The 17,407-nt window shown below is 36.5% G+C and overlaps 1 long non-coding RNA gene across 1 annotated transcript in view; it reads right to left on the bottom strand.

Moving 5' to 3' along the window:
• LOC120590795 (uncharacterized) overlaps positions 1-17,407 on the bottom strand; it is a 70,882-nt gene that overhangs the window by 48,536 nt on the left and 4,939 nt on the right. Inside the window, exon 3 of the long non-coding RNA XR_005649771.1 lies at positions 9,062-9,219. This is a non-coding gene — a long non-coding RNA (uncharacterized LOC120590795). The remainder of the gene's footprint in view (positions 1-9,061; positions 9,220-17,407) is intronic.

Here is a 17,407-nt window from a genome sequence, read left to right as displayed (position 1 = left end):
TGAATCCAGTTGTGCCTAAAGCCACTTTCAGCTCTGATTACCTGAACAATATATCCTATACTGCATATCAAGTTTGAATTGAGTTTCTATTGGTTGAAACTAGAAATCATGAATAATGATATGGTCTTCTACACTTTTCACATACTTATGAATGTGTTCGTTTTACAACTGAAACAAAAAAAGAATTGATGCAAGAGGCAAAACAGAAATAGGTACATAGAGATTCAACAACAGCTTAAGATGATATCTTAGGAAGTCACCCTCTGGATTTTTTTAAAATACTGGAATAACTTTAATAATGAATTCAAGAAACTGATGCCAATTTTAACTTCTAACAGCTCACATGTTGGCCAGTGTCCAGTAGGTGATGCTGATCTGAGTGTGAACACACTCATCATTAGTGTGCCTATTTCTCGTTAACTATCCAGGCTCGGAAAGGTTGTTGAGGTTAGGGTTGAAGGCGGGGTGGGCAGAGGTTAACTAGCAAAAAAGCCCTGAACATTAACTCAGGGCCTTGTTGAGCTATGTAGGACATACTAAGAGATCCAAGGAGGCCACATTTAAAAATAGCATAATGAAATTAGTACACTGCAGTCTGCCCTGAGGAGCAGACATGACCTGACTTGATGAAGCTTCACATACAAAATGAATTTTATTTTTAGGGCATTCTATCTGGGATAACAATGGCTCTGCTGATATGAAGGTGGTAGGTATAGTTTGTCTTAGTGGCTGGCACTTACACTTGAGAAGAACAAAATAGCATATTTAAACTGTCAAGCCCTAATTGTTTCATTAGATGGTGGTAGTCTTTGACAAAAGGAGCCGGCTAACTGCTGAAAGCAAGAATGATGAACAGTAATTCTGGCAGGGCACTGGGGCGCTGCACTAGTTACCTCTCCTCCTTTGTTTCTTCCCAGTTCATCTCTGTTACAAGGGGAAGTCTCATTTTCTAATGTAATGACTGCTATTAAAATCAGTTAAAAGCCTTTCATGAGCTCTGTGGTATATATCTTCTATATATTTTTAGATATGAATGAAACACTGAGGCAAGTTCTAGCATTTGTATTTATCTGTTGGTCTCCAGCATCCAGTTTAAGATCAATTATAGTAATGATAGGTATTTATTTAGGACTTTGAACCCAGCAGGATTCTAAAATGATTTACACATTTCATACATTATGGATTAAATGTTTTGTTTACCACTAACTTGCAGCTACCTCACCTTTGACGGTGAACATCACATCACCACTAACTGCTTCTCCTGTATAGAACACGGAGACCCTCTTATCTGACAGAAATGAGGAAGGACTTTTTGGTAGGCAGAAGGCAAGGACTCAGCTTAATATCGTGACTGGGCACTGAAGAAAGCCCCAGGCTAGGCATTTATGGTAAATAAAGCAGTTTCCACATATTAATTTTATAAAGCACTTCTGCTCTTCCCTCTAACGCTGCACATCTGTGAGGTATCAGGGGAGAGACTGAGTGGGGGCGTGAGGAGGGGAGTTCTGATTTATTTCTTGATGCTCAGTGGAATAAAGACCCACAGCATGTTTTCCATTTACACACATTTAAGAATTTAGAGGCTGCTTAGAATGAGAGAGTGGTTATATTTCATCAAGAGACATCATAAAAGCTTTCTCCAGTTTGAAACACAAAAAATCAGATCCTATAGATAGCTATTTTTTCTCAGGTACAAGGAACCAAATGTGATTAATGCCTTTTTCAAGGGCCTGAGCTGTCTTCCCCCATCCAAAGAGAACTCGCAGAGGAATCCTCCCAGCCGCCCTAGTCTCTGTTCTTGGCAGGGGGGTGGGGGACTCCTTTGCCGGTTCCATCGCGTGGACCTCTGCTTTGGAGGCGGCCCCTCGAAGTTCAGAGAGCTGATTTATCTTTGATTTGGGTTTTTAAATTAGCCTTGTTTAAAATCATCTATCTTTTTCCAAGGGCAGCTTTGCTTTTAGCCAAGCTTCATATTAGGCCCCAGATATAAATTTCAGCTGAGTTGTTTTCCAGATTGGAGAGTCTGAAATGTCCAAGCCCATTTTTATCATCATCTGGGCTGAGCTGGGGCAAGCTTATCCTTGCCAGACATTGGTTCCGAGCCTGAATGGCCCTTTACTTTGTTGGTTCTTGCTCAATAGTGAAGAATGAAGATTTTGTTGGAGAGATGCTCATCATTTAAACCCATCTTTCCTTAACTTAGATAGACGTAGACGGATGAGGGGTTACAGTAATTGAAAAGCTCCATTAAGTGAGAAGAATCCAGTCAGAAAAGTGTGGAAAGTATATTGAAGAGGAAAGAGACTCCCTGAGCTGAACTAAAAACTCAAGTGGAGGGACAGTGCTTGTGACCACTCTGCCCATTCTGGTGAAGAAATGCTGTAGAACATTCCAGAATCCAAGGAAAAGGTCACCAAGGAAGAAACTGCAATCTGGGTACACCAGGCCTTGTGGTTTAGGGAATGAGCAGGCAAAAGCTGATAATTAGTTAGAAGGGCTAACTACCTGGTTGTGGTAAAATACTTTTTTAGTGTAGCCTGTCTTGCTACCAGTGTAGACAGGACTTCCGCTGCTGCTTTCAGTGTGTGCTGACACAGGGCTTCTCTTACTTTTACAACTCATCGCCATTTCCACAGGCTTAGCTGCCACGCAGCAAGTTCCGTGGAGATGAGAAAGACTCAAAAAGCTGGAGATGGGCCCCTTGCTACTGGGGAACATTGAGAAGAGAGAAATACGGAGCCTTCTTTTCAAATATTTGTTTGCAGTCTGACACATGTAAAAATACATTTCAATGGTCTAATTTGGTAATCTGGTTTCCAAGTAATAAAATGAACGAACAAAAACCTCTAGTGATGATTTCCTTCCCCAATTTTGTAATTTCCAATAATGTATGAGCAGATGCAGGGGAGAAAGGGATTTATTTAACAATTATATAATGTTTTTGATTCTGAAAAAAAAGAAACTTCTAAAAATTGAATCATTGCATATATTCCCAATTTGTTTCTTTACTAAAAGCAAACAAATAGCTTGAAAGCCTGGAAGCTATAGTTAGTGACATGGTTTTCACTATTGAAGCAAATTGCTGACCTAAGGTGAAATTAAAATATATAGCAATAAGTTTCTTCTAGGTCCACATAGGACTATATTATTGATCAAAATTGCCTCTGTATGTTACTAGATACACTTAATTATTTTGTTTATTTTTTTCACTCTGAAAAATTAGTATTCACATTATTTTCATGGATTTTATACTATGTTTATTAATTGATCAAATATTAAATAAATGCTTTGGATAGCAGCTTCTCTAAGTTTAAGGAGTTATCATCAAGGCATTAACAATAATTCACATGTCTATAAAATTGCCAAATTGCAATTTTGGCTATAAATTGAACCAGGAATCTGCCATCATGAACCCTTTTGACAGGCTTCATAAGACTATCTGAGAATATGCATGGAATTATAGAATGATGGGTCTGGATATAAACTTAAGGGCATTAAGTTCATCAAAGAAGAGACAGGTCTAGTGAGGTTGAGCTGGGCTCCATTTATCCACTGTAGCTAGAGTTCCTTCAAAGTGCATCTAGGAGTGTCAACTAGAAAAGGTAACAATGATCTCAGTGATTCTGTTGCTATTTTTGTGACCTTTACCTTTTTAATAATCCTTCAGAATTTCTTTAGGGAAAAGAGTGGTCAAACTTAATAATCAGGGTATTGCAATTTTTGAATATCTTTTATAAATACTCGAATACAAAGCTTAAATTTATGCTCTAAGTGGGAATAGGACAGCACAAGAAATATATCCCATTGAGAGAATCCTTCTGCATTTGCCCCAGCCCTAATCCTTCCTAAGAAATGTGAGCTCTAGAGGATCTCTAAGGTATCCTTCAACCCAGAGGTCTAAGATTCGATGATAAAACATGTGGGGAAATGCTATTTGCCAAAATGCTTTATGCTTATGGTTCACATTTATAACATTTGTTCCCCCAATCCTTGCCCCCTCACCCACTAAATCTCCCAGTCTTGCTTTTATCCATCTAGGCTATCCATTCTGATTCTTGTGAGTGTTAAATGAAAATTCAAATAATTTGGCCAGGATTGAAAAATACAATATAGTTTTGAATAATTCTCTGTACATTTTGGGGGGTATACATTCTAGATTTTAATAGGGATGTTATATAAAATGGCTTCAGTATAACTGCTGAGACTCAAGTTATGGAAATAAGTAAAACTGAAAACACTGAAATTTCCTTATGCTTCAATATACTCATATGGAATAACATTATATGTAAAATATTAATGCTTCAAAGTCACACTAGGTCAGTTGATGGTAGCGTGACTGACATCATAGAAAAAATGAAATCTGGCATATCGGATGCATGATACTGATAAAGTCAATGGGTACTTGGAGGGAGGAATACTTAGAAAATATGGTTCAATTGACTATGTTCCATTAGAGTTAAGTAATTCTTGATGTAGACAAAATGGTAATAATTCCAGAGTGGTGGGATGTATCTCATTAAAATAAAACAAACAAACAAACAAAAAGCACTCTAGTATGGTTCCCAGCGGGGGGTGGGGGGGTGGGGGGGTGGAGATATTGGACTACTAGGGAAGCTGCATAGGGAGAATTTCAGTGATATTGTAATTTTCATCCTATTACTTCCAAATCTCTCTCTCTCAAACTCTACTTCCAATATTACTTCCTTTTCCGCGACAGACATCAACAATGAGACATCTTGATGTTACCTCAACTGTAATACTTTTTAAATAGAACTTCTCTCTCCATTGAGCTGTTTTCTAACTCCCCAGGTCTCTGATAAAGATCTCTAGTTTAACCAGTTTTGAAATCCTGGAGTTACCCTTGACTTATGCCTCTGTTTTATTAAAGAAACCTGGGAAATTTTCTAAGAATTGACTATTCTTTACTCATATTTTGATGATGTTATTGTTATGTAGGCCAGTCTCTTAAATAACCTATTGGCATCCCACCTCATTGTTTGCCTTTCCTCTGGTTCTATGAATTCATTAAGATTCAGTTCAAGGCTTATTTTTCCATGTAATTTTTATGAATTTTACCAAACTTATACTTTTGCTCTTTTCTTTCTCCTCCAAATCTCAACAATAGTTAATTTATACCTCAAACCTACTAAATTATTGCCTGTTTAATGATGTTTGATGCTGTTTGCACATAGTATAATCTTTCCACTGAAATGTAAGCTAGTGGAGTGCAGATACTGCCTCTCATAGTTATCCTAAATTTCCTACAGAACCTAGATGGTGCTGGGGAAGTAATAGGATGCTAAAACAGTATGTGTTAATTGATTTCACATTTACTGAGAGCTATCAAAAATATTATTTATATTTTCTATGAAAATGATCTTCATGTCTAGTTTCAGAAAATTCAGAGTAGGCTACATATCCCAAAAAAGTCTATGTTTGACCTTTGGATAATTTTTGCCATATATCTGTATACTTTGCTGAGAGCTAAAGATAACACCTAAGGATGCAAATGTATGGGACTAATGCATGTTTAAAGAAAAAATTTTTTCTTATTTCTGTGACATTTGAGAACCTTCAGAAAGTTATATATATATTTGTCTTTATCTTGAAATTTTTGGCCTTTTGGCCATTCTAAGGGTGGGTATTATTGAAGTTATATCAGATTATATGTTGAGGGGCCGAAAACTGATATATGTCAACAAAATTCCTAAAAGATGAAAACTGAAAAACATAGTGAAAATGCAAATGTTTCAAATTCTCTCATGTCCTATGCTGTATTGAGGCTGACTCCTATAACTGATTATGTACATTAACACAAATAGCTTAACCAACATTTTAGAAACTCAGTTCAGTGGTACAGATATCATCCAAAAAGAGAAGATGAGCAATGATGCATCTGATTCACAATAAATCTGTGTGATACTCTGAATTTTAAGCAATAGCTGTATTTATTTTTATTATATTTTTTATGAGGATGCTTTAGAAAGCTTATGTTCCATGATCTGATGTTTATGGTCAGTTCAATCTTTCTTTGAAGATGAGCTACACCCATTAAATAAGCCATGACTCATCTGGATGCTTATGACTACATGATGCTCATTTGTAAGGTTCAAATCTTTACAACCTCATGGACACACCTCTTCATGAAGAGCTGAGGTGCCTGAGCTTGGTAGAGATGTGTGTGTCGCTACAGGCTTAGGAATGAGCATGCTCTCTCATCATCCAGGCTAACCTCAGTGTCTCTGGCTATATAAACTATAAACTAGTCTGTCTGTTGTGAACATTCATCATGTTAGCTTTAAACTTGGGAGCCTTTTAAAAGAGAAGCTTCCCACTCCTCAACAATAACAAACAATTTAACATTGTGTTTAGCAACTTGTCAGCTACTCCATCTCTGTCAAAGGCATCTCTTTGGTGATTATATCTCAATTATGTCTGGACCAGTTTGCAATATCCATTATACAGAAGTGAGATGTCCATAAAATAGTTTAATAGCATTTCTTCATGTGAAGAAAAAGTGAAAAGGGGGAGAGGAAAAAAAAAGTAAAAGAATATTACAGCTAATACTCCTGGGGTACTATCTACTTGCCAGGAGCTTCTAAGAGCTTCAGATGGATTGATTCAGTTAATCCTGAAAACAACCCCAAGAAACAGCTATTATTATCTTCATTTTTTCTGATGAGGAAATTGAGGCACGACAAGTTAGTTAAGTACAGATTTAGGATTCGTACCCAAGCAATCTGACACCAGAGGCCAACTTTTAAACTTCTATAGCATATTTTCTTTCTACATAAAAATTGCTGATTGTTCTTTTAAAAATAGTCATAACAAAATAAATTGGGGTTCAAATTTTCTATCTGTTAGACATAGTTCTACAAGATACTTTGACAATCTATTGAACATTAAAATATTTCACCAATCGTTTGATCATGAGTCTATGAAATGGAACTATTCGTTTGGTTAGTGGTGGGTGGAATGAAATGACAAATCATTTTCGCACAATGGAGAGACAATGAATGTCATTTGAAATCTCATAATGGTTAAGAAATGCATCTATTTTGGGGGTTCAATTGGCTTCTTTTCATCAAGTCTTATTCTTGATCACTTTACTAATTTTATTTTAGTGTTTTCATGCAGATGTGCCCAGCTTTTGTAAATGTCAAAGCATTAGCCAGCAAATATTTATTGATTAAATGTTCATTTTCCCTCCTAATGTACATGTCTGGAGAATAGGGTCTTGTAGATGCTTTACTGAGAGTTGATAGGTAGAATCAGTAATTCAGTAAAGGGTAAAGTGTGAATATGAAGTGTATAATGTTTTATCCACAGACCACTGAAAAATTGGTTTAGCTTTGATAGTCAATATCTGTTCATGTAAGGTTAGCAGAACAAAATTAGAGATCAGGAGATTTTATTGCCTTGTATGAAATTATTTCCAGGCATCACTAGTTGGATATTTTGTCAACTATGGTGATAATTTATTGTTTTGCTGCTTAGCATCCAAGTTATACATCGGAAGAACCTCCTCTCCCCCTGTCATAGCTCATGTGAACCTGAAAAAGTTGACCTTATTCTCAGTTCTAGGGATAGAGCACATGACCAAAGCTTAAGGCAATCAATATATCACATTCCTTTAACATTTGTAATTAATTCAAGTGTGACCTAAATCAATCTATTAGGACTACTTGTACTTTTGAGGATGTAGCCATGGGAGCTTCTGGCAGCCAGTTAGAAGCCATAAGAATGGAGCCAACACTGAAGACATCAAGTTGAGAAATGATGGAAAAAAATAACCAACAACAAAACATCATGGATAAGACCATCCAAGCTCTGGATCATTCCTGAATCTAGAATATCTCTTTCTTGTTCAACTATGCAAGCCAGTAGATACTACTTTTTTTTTTTTTTTTTTTTTTTGCTTAAGCAAATTTGAATTAAGGTTTTGATAATTGCAATGGAAATAATCCTAAATATAAAAATAAAAAGAAGTGAAAAAGGAAACAAAGCAATAAGCTTCTTAAAAATATATATAACTTTCTGGTGATATTAAGGTGTTAAAGTTAGGTAGAACTATTCGAAATCATCTTTCTCTCTTTTCTGTTGTTGTTGCTGTTGTTGTTTAACAGACTTGTTTTGAACCTAGCAGAAGTCTTCCTTTTTAAGTTGGCACCAATATCCTTGGACAGCACCTGCTAAAGTAGTGGACCTAGAAGGCCATATTGGTTCCATTGATATTAAGCTCCATGCTACCTCTTTTGGAGACCTGACACAGGTTGGGTCAATCTAGAAGTTAAGCAGAGCCAAATGCTTTATTTCATTTTAGTATTTGTACTATAAGACAGGATTACAACCAGAGAATGATAAGCACTTGAACTGTGGGTCATGTTGAGTCTGGAGGTAATTTTCATGCATGTGCAAACTAACTAATAAGCAAAAAAGTTTGAAGAAATGAGAGACTTCAACTGAGAAGCAAAACAAACAAACAAAATCAGAGAGAGAGATAATTATGAGTAGGTTTCTGTTTCATGAAAACAAACAACTCCTGACTAGAACACTTATAAAACATTTTTCATAAAAGAATCATCTTTCTAATTCAATATCATGTAAAATACCTTACATATAAAAGAGATGAGATCAGTATTATTGTTGAAAAATTATTTTAAAAGCTCATATTTGTAAGATTTGCTTAGTATACAGCCAAATTAATGAAAAAAATGACACTTTTAATGAGCATAAAAACATGAACTCTGGGTTATAAATGATAGATGCAATCTGAATATTCGATTTTATTTTTTAATTTTGCATTGCTTGCACAATATTGAAAAAATCCCAATTCACACCAATAAATAGGTGCAACTGATAAATGATTTTTAACAGCTCACCTTGAAATCTGTCTTTTCTTCAAAAAAATTTATCTCGAAACTTGAAAGTGGAGCAATGATTCATTTTCTTTAGCCATTTGTATTCTTTTCAAGATCTAACATATTTGCATTCTTTATATTAAATATAAAAGGGAGACAATAAACTTACAAAACTCAAAGAAAATGTTAAAGCTACTTACTTATAGTATCATAAGATATGTGTTATGCTTCTTCGTTGTTGCATAGGTGACTGGTATGCTGTGGCTAGAATGTACACCAAGTGGATCTGGCTGAGTCTGGGCTGCAATTAACAGAGCGTAGTTGGCTTGTGATGCAGGAGGTACTTCCTTGAATCATTCTTTACAAAGTGCATATAGAAAGAAACAAATTTATTGAAAGACCAGGTCAGAGCTACAACCTACTTGATCAATAATTCAATTTCAAGAAGTTCAAATGTATGCCCAGAGATCATTATGAGGTCTGTACAAACATTTGTTAACCTGAATGCATAAATTATCAGTTGGTAGTTTTCCAATGGGCTAAAATTTGGTATAAAACAGTACTTAACTACTATTTGCTCTATTATATTTAAATTATTTTAAAAAATCAGTTTTTAAATCTAAATTTTGCAAAACCAAGGCATTCCGGTGATATCTGAACAATTCTTTAAAAATGTTGAGTAAGATTAACCCTCAATATCACAGATTTTGAAATTAAAGCCCAGTGAGGGAACCTGGGACAGAGGAGTTCTAGAATGAGAACACAGATTGGCTGGTCTTGTGTCTTGAAACTCTTACTACTTTGAACACTTGTTATTTTTTTTTCTTAGTACCAAATAATGAAAGTTCGTCAAAATTTTTGACCTTATAAGATTAATTTTTGAGTCTTATAATATAGTTTATGAAACACATTGTAACATCTTTACATTTATTTCTATGGTGTCTGTAAAAGGATGTGAAAATCTGGAATGAACTTCTAGTTACCAGAAGTAGTTTTTATTAAAATACTTATGTTGTAGGAAAAAAGCCAAAATCCCCAAATCTCTTTTACACGCAATTGGACACCTGTTTCTAAAATGAGACATACAGGTCTGTCTCACCCACTAGTATGTACTCTCCATGGAGTAAGATCCTTTTTGCCTTGTTTACTTTTGAATCACAAGCTTCTAGAACAGTGTAGATCACATAGTAGGTATTCAATAACTTTTTGCTGTCTTTTTGGCAATGAAGCCAGAAGAAGCAGCTAAGACTTAATTTCCGGAAGCCTTAACTTAGACGAGTTTATAAATAAAAAGTTATAAAGGCCAGCTTTGTTGAAAGGTGGGGGAGGGGAGTCAGCCTAAGTTCATTAGCTGATGTGTAGATTCAGACCTTAAAGTCACTTTCTACTCCATTTTAAACAGTTGAGAGTCCACTCTTACCCGTAAGATCTCTAAGTTTTGCAAGATTTCTATTTCATTTAAAAGTGTTATTCTGAAACTTCCAGTGTTATGGCTCACATCCTAAACATTGAGGAACAGCAGACTGACTTGTCTTAGCTGACTGGTTGGCATGGATGTTTAGGTAATTAATGCTTGCCAATTTTCAATGGATGCCATGGATAATCTGAGTTTTATTTATTCAATAAATGCTCTATTGGTTAGTTCCTTTGCTTTACTTGGAACCTGGATATGTGTGCAGTAAAAATTAAAGATGGGAAAAATTATAGAATCAAAACTATATTTACATGTTACTAATATCCAGTTGCTATCTTAGGTTCTCATCCTGTTCAAAACCTGTCTCTCTATCTCTCTGTCTCTCTGTCTCTGTCTCTCTCTCCTCCTCTCTCTCTTAAAAAACAAAACAATAGAAAAAAAACAAGAACCTGTCTTTTAAGCCTCCCTTTGTTTGGTATTATGGATATCACTGATTTAGTGTGCAATTAACTTTGTGCCTGAGATTAGTTCCTCTCTCTCTTCCTTATTCCTGGGCTGCCACTCCTTACCTTAACAATGGCCCTTTATGCCTCTCTGCCAACATCTTACTGTTGTACTCATGTGTTGGATTATTGCCAAGGGTGAAACTCTGAAAACTTTATGGAAGTCTTGACGCCAGTAAAGCACCAAATGGAAGAGTATAATAAGAATATGGTCTTAAATTTCTAGGAGCTGTTCAGTCTCATCATGACAGTGATAGAGTTTTTCTCAATTGCCTCCTTCAAGAAGTGGCTACTCCTCTTCCAGTGAATGGTCTCATCTGAATTGCTGGAAGGCTATGGGAAGAACGATAGCCAATACTTAAGTTTTGTTACTCTTCAGGAAGACATCATTGTTGTGGGTTGAACTGTGTCCCCCCAAAACATGTATTAAAGTCCGAATCCTGGGTACCTGTGAATGTGACCTCATATGTAAATAGGGTCTTTGAAGATGTAATTAAGATGAAGTTACCTTGTATTAGGGTGGGCCCTCACCCAATGACTGGTGTCCTTATTAGAGGACAAGAGAAAAAGGACACACAAGGTAAACATCATGTGACAACAGGCAGAATTTGGAGTGGTTTGTCTGCAAACCAAGGAATGACAAGGATTGCTGGCAACACCAAAGCATGAGAAAGGCATGAAACAGATTCTCCCTTGGAGCCTCAGAGACAGCATGACCCTACCAACCTCTTAATTTCAGACTTCTGGCCTCTAAAACTGTGAGAGAATAAATCTCTGTTGTTGTAAGCTATTCTGTTTGTGGTAATTTGTTACAGCAGCCTAACACATTAGTGAAAATAAAAATGCAGGTGACCTAAAGGTAATGGATTTTAACCTTGTTAGTTGTTATAGTCTGATCTTTTTCCCAATAAAACTTCTGAATGAGCTTCACGAATCATATATATATTTCTTTTTTCATCCTCTATTATCTAGCAGACAAAAGCAAAACTCTTCTCTCCCCAACCCCCAACTAGCTGAGTTCCTTGGCACCCTTCAGTGGCCCTCTTTGGAGATGTCCTCTAGATCTTGACCACCCTCTCCCTTATCAATGCCCATACTCAGTACTACATACTCAGGATGGCTCCCATTACTTCCTTTATTTCTTCTCCCCTCTTTTCCCTATAATACAGACCTGCCTAGTTTCATATTCCCTCAGAACCTTGAGCTATGAACCTTGAGCCAGGAAATACGTTATCTGGTCCGATAAGTAAATTGGGACACTGTATAAGCGACCATTACTGAGTTAAGATGCAATGTCTCACAAGTAATGAATGTGTTTCAACAGAGTCCATCTTTAGGCATGACTGACAGAAAAAATAAGGCCAGAAATGGAAATTTAATGATGGGGAGGGTGTGGGTGAAAGGAAGGGCAGATATCTTGGGGTGAATACACCTGTCATATCCTTCAGGTTATATCATACAGCCAATTGCCTACTGTCCCATCTTTGAACTCTGCTGGTGGGAGTTCAAGTACTATCTCAAGGGCAGACTACAGGAAGAAGCACCCAGGAGCCTAAATAGAGCACAGTTGGATAATTGCCTCCTGAATAGTAAGAGCTTAAAGTTGGTTCACAGTCCTTGTGCTGTTTTTATTTTACTTTCTCCATAATTGGACACTTATTTTTTTTTTTCTTTTTGCAGAGTTCCTCCTCTGTGAGTGCTTCCATTTACCACCAAATGATGTGAATGAAAGTGCTCACACATGTAACAATGACACATGAAGCTTCCCAATTATATTCTAGGTTTCTTTAATTCATCAAGCACCCCAATAGTTATGAAGAGTATGTGTGTGTGTGTGTGTGTGTGTATACACACACACATACATATATACATTTATTTATGTGCTACTAAATAAATATAATTTGTCTATAATTTTATACTTTAAATTTTTGACTGATTGAGTGAGCAAATTAATAGATTTTTTTTTCCTGCCATTGTATAGATACAACCCAATTCAAGGGATAGATGCCCAAAGTTAATTGCTTATCTGTTGTGACATAGCCTTACAAAATTTTGCATTTTTAACTTCTGTTTTCTGGGGTCTAGGTGATTGAATATCTGTCTTCTCTCATTGAGCACCCACTCAGGAAATAGCTCCATGAGTGTAGTGCCTCAGAAACAGATTTAAATAATGACAACTCCTACTGATTTTCTGCCAGGGTAAATAGCTGTAAGTAATTTTTGAAATAGTGTTGGACTAACTGATCATCCTTAGTTAATCAATATGAAAACATCCTAGAACTTATTCAGGTCTAACATCCAGAAGGTATCAATCTTGAAAGGAAGGTTTTTTTTCAGGTAAAATGCTAATTTCCTTTTATTTTTGTCATTGCTGACAGCAATCTTAGGGCTATTACAAACAAGCAATTGTTTATTGACAGATAAAACTAGAGTCTTCTATAAGGAAGAAATGTGCAGACTCTGGAGCCAGAATGTTGGAGTTCAAATCCCAGCTTCACTATCACAGGCACTGTGTCCTTGGGCAAATTATTGAACTTCTTTTTACTTTAACGTCTTCATTCATAAACTGGAGCTAATAGTAGTACTTACCTCACAGAGTTGTTGTGATGATTAAATGCGCTAGTATACATTAAGCTCTTAGTATGGTTTCTGGCACATAATAAACATTCAATAAATGGCCTGAACTGCTCTCCATGATTGCTTTTGAGTCTGGGCCCATGTCAGATGTGTATATAGCATCTGATGTGTATACAGCATTTTCAAGATCTCTGTAGGAAATGACTGGCTTAGAAAACATTTGACAAAGTTCAAGTCTTTGTTAGTCTATTATTTTACAGAATGCTAAAACCAGGCCATCAAACAAAAGGATTGTCCAAAAAGTGGTGTTTGTTACCAGGCTGGAGATGGGCCCAGGACCAGGACAGAAGATGAACCAGCAAAGAGGAAACCTGAGTGAGGGCAGGGAGGCTGAGTCAGGAGGCAGATTATGTGCAGAAACGAGATTACTGTGGAATTGTATTTTATCAGGGTATTAGATTAAAAAGTCCACACTTGTAAAAATTACAGTCAAAATTACCCTTAAAAATCCCTTTTATCCCTCATGAAGTATAATGTAGATGGTTTTGTACATACAACCCTACATAGCATATGTAATAATGAAAACTTAATCTATGAAAAATTAAATAGTATATGAAAAATAATACCTATACAAATGTAATTTTACAGTATTTTATAATATTTAAAACTGAATCTTGACCATAGATATTTGAATTCACTTAATTAAAATGTACCTATTGTGTTATTCTTAAAACTGACGTTGGGCCCTGGGACAATTTTTTTCTCTGGGTTGCATGTTCAACTACTTTTATTTAGCTTGCATACTTTTTAAATGCATATTGACACCTAAAGACTAATGTATTTTTTCAGGAAAAGAGGTAGTTGGTAAAAGGTGATGTAACACGTGGACCCTTTGTTCTCCAAAGTTTTTAATATTACAGGCAGTTGAGTATCAGTTTAACCAAGGTGCCTCTAGGAAAGTAAAACAAGAAATTCTTGTATCCATGTCTGGTTCTAAGGAGGGTTGGCAGGGTTTCCACCTTTCAGTGGATTAGTAGAAACGAAACGAAACAAAACAAAACATGTGCCATCACTTTAAGATAGGTCACCAAAATGAGTGAGCATCTTTGCTCAATTCTTGGTTTACTTCTTGTTCACTTCCCAGTGAGAACAGAGATGGTTTATACAGGAACAACCTTAAATACTGAATGAGGAACCAAATGACTGTGGTCCCCCATATCTGGTCTATAATAGATACGAAATTTTATTGTAAGAGATTAATTTCTTTGTTTTAAGGTTAGTCCTGTTTTAGAGTGGTAACACATTCGACTTGTCAATCATTGTGCTAGTGTCAAGTTATACAAACCCCCATTTCTTCTTTCTGGGTAATGTAAACTTGCATTTCCAACCTGCCTTGCAGTTAGGTTTGGACTAAAGGAATGTCAGCGGAAGGGATGCCTATCATTTCCAGGCTAGGACTTAAAAACCCCTGCTTGATCTTCTGAGATCTCTTTCCTAGCTTGGTGATTGAGACAATTATATTGGGGATCGCGTCATTACAAAATAGAAGCAGCCTGAACCCCTGAGAACTCTTTGAAGGAAGTACTCCTAGAAGAGCTTCTTATTTACATCAGACTAGGTACAAACGAGAAATACACCATTTCATTTTTAAGCCTTTGGGATTTTGTGGTCGTTAGTTATAGTAGCTAGAGTTATTTATCCTAATAGAGACATTTATACCAGAAGTGAAGTAGTGCCATTAAAAAGCTAAATTAGGTGGCATTGACTTAACTGTTGATAGTTAAGTAGTGAGAAAACTGATACTAGAGTCTGGAAAGAAGGCTATCCATGTGACACAGTGGCAAAATATTTGGTACAATTGTCACCCGACATAAATTTAAGGTCAGAACCAGTCCCTACTCAGCCTGTACCTCTAGGGGACATGGTAGAAATGAGTCAGAACTTTAGTGTGGGCTGGCTATGCTAGGCCATATTTTCTAAGGTATTACAAAAAGAAATGGGCTCAGGAAAGAACTGGCCGGTTTACATAAATGAAGCATGAATAAAAGGGAATAGATGAAGTTCAGAAATGTTTGTGTGGAAAGTTTTTCTAAATCCTAAATAGAAAAAGCTGGATTTAAAAATTGTTAGTTGAATCGAATAACTCAGGGAAAAGATTACATCAAGGGTATGTGCTTCTCTTAGCTGACTATCAACTAATTCTTGCTGGTGGTTTATTTTAAGAAAGATTACTCACCCTCTAGTTTGCAGACAGCCTCATGATAGCCATCCTTAAGTTGGAGGAGAGGCATGAGGGTGAGAAAACAAGTAACAAAGCTCATTTAAAAATTGTATCACAGAAAGAATGTTAGAAGTGTTTACCTTCTCATGGCAAATGTATTGGAATCCTATTAAGTTGTTGAGGGAAATGTATTGCCAAAACAATAACAACAACAACAACAAAACAAAAAACCCCAATGACTCTAGGCTACAAAATTCCTTGACTGTTTGAATTTTAAGTAACTCTTGGTCCCTGTAGCAGATGCTGTCATTGCATCATCCTATTTCCTCTGTCTATTCTAGGACACAGATAATATATCCTTGCCTATTTCTCCCTGCTCTGGGGGACTCTGTTCCCTGCAGGACCACTTGGAATTATACTGCCTCAGGAGTGATTTTAAATCAATGAGTGGCAAAAGTTTCTGCACCTATCATGGAAATCATATTCCACATAGTCTCTCAGAGGGTCCCTAGAATTTATAAGCTCAAATTTCTCTACTAAAATCTCTCTAGAGGCAACCTACTCATGAATGCTCCCTTTACTGACTTTCCTTCCTTCCATGTCTTACTTCTCTACTACTTGTAATGCTTCTCAAGATTACCTTTCAGATAAAATGCTTGCATCTGAATCCTTGTTCGAGGGAACGCATATTAAGACAGGTCTCTACTTTCCATGGACAGGAAGTAGGGCTTCAAATGTTTTACAGCCTCTTAAGAGGCCATGCTCTAAAATATCTCCATTAAATGTCTTCAGGGAAGACAATGGGCAAGAACAGACTGCCCAGGAGATGGAATCAGGGGCCACAGAGAACAAATGATAAAAGAGTTTCTCCCAGTGAACAAAATCAAAGCCAAATTAAGGAACTGTTCCATCTATCTAGCAAAACTTTGGGTCTGGACAGGACCATTTACTACTCTCTGATTTCTATTCTTCCTTTTTCTAAATGAAAGTGTCCACCATTGTATAGGGAATGTGCATATGAGGAACCAAAAACTTGTCTTTTTGTTTCATATGTAGCAGTAACTAGATTAGTCCTATCTATCCTGGGGGTGAGGACTATGCTTGCCCAGAGATATAAGATTTTGTATGTGATGTAATGACCAAAATATATTGTGAGAGGAAGATTGAAATGGATCTTTGATGACTAAAAGGGGGATTTGTGTAACAGATTGATTAGATGTTCATCAATCCTGTTTCATTCTCCTGAGAACAAAAGAAAAATATGCTTTTTACATTCCCTTAAAGTTATTTAGGGGCCATGAAATGCGGGCAAATGTGATGTTTGCAACTTCTAGCCCTGGCCATTAAACTCCTGTATCATTGTCTATGCTCTCACTTCTCTTTCCTTGGTGAAAATGGAGGTCATCTGTGGAAGATGGTGGCATAATGATGATGAAAGGAACTTTTATCTCTAAGCCACTACTCAGAGGAGACTTACGCAGGAAAGCTGGGGAACCTTTTTGCACTGTGATGTGAGCAATAAACTTTTATTTTGTTAAGCCACAGAGATTTTGGAATTGTTTGTTACAGCAGCAAGCATAACTCATGAATACTCATAGAGACCTGCTTCAGTGGGGGAGAAGGCAGACTGATCATGATAGGATCAGTGAATGTTTAGCAAGAAAGGGATTACTTCAGAAAGAAACCAGAAGGTGCCAAAAAATATACCATGCATTTCAGCCTGGCAGTGACTCTTGGTTCTCCATTGTATTCTATAGCATTATACATGGTATTTGAGTGCGTGTGTTGGGGGGTGGAGGGGGGTAGAATGTACCAACAGTATCTATAAATG

Source organism: Pteropus medius, unplaced genomic scaffold (genome assembly GCF_902729225.1).
Source record: "Pteropus medius unplaced genomic scaffold, Ma_sr-lr_union100, whole genome shotgun sequence".
NCBI classification, from domain to species: domain Eukaryota; kingdom Metazoa; phylum Chordata; class Mammalia; order Chiroptera; family Pteropodidae; genus Pteropus; species Pteropus medius.
This window is presented reverse-complemented; position numbering and strand designations above follow the sequence as displayed.